We start from the raw sequence: 2,677 nt of genomic DNA, 5'->3' as shown, positions 1-2,677 counted from the left end.
GGACCAGAACTGCTTAATTTTAAAAAGTTATGTGCCACTTGCAGGCCACAGAGGTATTTTCCTATACTCCCTTGTATTAAATTTATAGTTTTCATCTTTCATCATTTAAATCTACCATTTAAGGGGCATCTGGGTGGCTTGGTCGGTTAAGCGTCTGATTTTGGCTCAGGTCATGATCTCACAGTTTGTGGGTTCGAGGCCCGTGTGGGGCTCTGTGCTGACAGCTAACTCAGAGTCTGGAGCCTATATTTGGATTATGTCTCCCTCTCTCTCTGACCCTCTCCTGCTCATGCTCTCTCTCAAAAATAAATAAAACATTAAAAAAATTTAAATCTACCACTTAAGATACCTAGTTTTGGGGTGCCTGTGTGGCTCAGTCAATAAAGCACCTGACTTTGGCTCAAGTCATGATCTCGAGATTCGTTGGTTTGAGCAGCTCGTAGGGCCCTGTGCTGACAGCTCGGAGTCTGGAACCTGCTTCAAATTCTGTCTATCCTCTTTCTGCCCCTCCCAGCCTTGTGTTTTCTCTCCCCAAAACAAATAAACATTTAAACAATGTTTTGACAAAACTTTTTTTAACGTTTATTCATTTTTGAGAGAGACAGAGCGTGAGTGTGAGAGGGGCAGAGAGCAAGGGAGACACGGGTGGGGGGGCAGGGCAGAGAGAGAGGGAAACCTAGAATATGCGGGGGGGCAAAGCTCGAACTCAGAGATGGTGAGATCATGACCTTAGTTGACGGAAGATTCTTAACCGACTGAGCCACCCAGGTGCCCCAAACATTTTTTACAAAAGTAATCTAGTTTCATTTTTCTCCATCTAGAGAGCTACTCTCCCCCAAACCATCTAAGAAAAAATTCCCTTTTACACTGTCACCTTTATAAGGTTTTAAATTGCTATATATCCATGCTCTCTGAGCTCTATTCATAGACTGACCTTGTTCTGGCAATTTTGCTGAATCTCTTTTAATAGTTCATAAGGTATACACCTCGGTATAGATCATTTGCATATTGGGTTTTCTAGGTACATATCATTTGCAAAGGAGGTTTTTTTTCTCCTTCTTCCAATCCTTATGCACTGTCATACTTTTTCTTTCCTTATAGTATTATCCAGAATTCACACTATTGTGATAGACTTCCTCATTGAGCCTTGGTCTTAAAGGAAATGTATGTAATCTAACATTTCTCCACTAAGACTAATGTCTACCCTGGATTTTGATATATTAACTTTAATCAAGTTAAAAAAATTATTGTATCAATAGCATGATGTTTATATTTTTCATAAGTGTGAAATCACACTGCGTATTTCTATATCCTTAAGATAATCATGATTTTTAACTCCTTTTTATCCATTACTGTGATAGATTTTCTGACGTTGAGTCTTCCTGACATAAATGTTAGTGGGTCACATATTTTTTTAATACACCATTGGATTTGGTTAGCTAATATTTTTAACTGTGAATATATATTCAGAAACAAATGGATGTCACTTTTTTCTTCATATTCATCTGATTTGGGAATTAAGGTTATATTAGCCTTAAATTCCATTTTGTCAACTATTATGATTGCCACCCTGGCTTTTTGGTTCATATTTGTCTGTTATATACATACTTTTGTATGTTGATAGTTTTATCCGGCTAAACTTCACATACAATTTATTTTAAATGTACAAGTCAATGGCTTTTAGAGTTGTGCAACTATAATCGCCGTCAGTTTCCATCACCACTCCTTCCCTCCAAATCATCCAACCCTCCCATTCTGCTCCCTACCTCTCAGCCCTAAGTAACCATTAATATGTGTTCTTTCTTGATAGACTTGGCTATTCTGGACATTTGATGTATATGGGATATGATACATGGTCTTTTGTGGCTATTTTTTTGAAATGTTTTATTTATTCCTGAGAGAGAGATGGAGACAGAGACAGAGACAGAGACAGCGTGAGTAAGGGTCAGAGACAGAGATACAGAATCCGAAGCAGGCTCCAGGCTCTGAGCTAGCTGTCAGCACAGAGCCCAACACGGGGCTCAAACCCACGAACTGCGAGATCATGACCTGAGCTGAGGTCGGACACTCAACCGACTGAGTCACCCAGGCGCCTCATTTTTGTGGCTATTTTTACTTAGAATGTTTTCAAGATTCATCCAAGTTGTAGTATGTATTAGCACTTCTTTTCCTTTTATGGCTGCATAATATTCCATTGTATGGATGGACCATAATTTACCACTCCATCAATTGATAGATATTTGGATTGCTTCCACCTTTTGCCTATTATAAACAATGCCATTATGCAGACTCATGTACAAGTTTTTGTGTGGACTTATGTTTTCAAGTCTCTTCAGCATAGGCCTAGGATTGAACTGCTGGCTCAGATAGTAACTGAGAAATTGCCAGACTGTAACTACACTATTTTGCATTCCTAACAGCAGTATATGAAACTTTCCATTTCTCCATATCCTCACCAACACTTTTTTGATTATAGCCAACCCAGTGGGTGTGAAGGGATACATCATTGTTTGGCTTGCACTTCCCTGATGACTAATAACGTTAAGCATCTTAGTGTTTATTGACTACTTCTGTACCCTCTTTGGAGAAAGGTCTATTCAGATCCTTGACCGTTTAAAAAATTGTATTCTTAGTGAGTGGTAAAACTTTAAAAAATGTTTTGAATACAAGTTCTCAT

Source organism: Suricata suricatta, chromosome 9 (genome assembly GCF_006229205.1).
Source record: "Suricata suricatta isolate VVHF042 chromosome 9, meerkat_22Aug2017_6uvM2_HiC, whole genome shotgun sequence".
Taxonomy (NCBI): Eukaryota; Metazoa; Chordata; class Mammalia; order Carnivora; family Herpestidae; genus Suricata; species Suricata suricatta.
The sequence above is the reverse complement of the archived record's forward strand: the minus strand, read 5'-3'. Positions refer to the sequence as shown.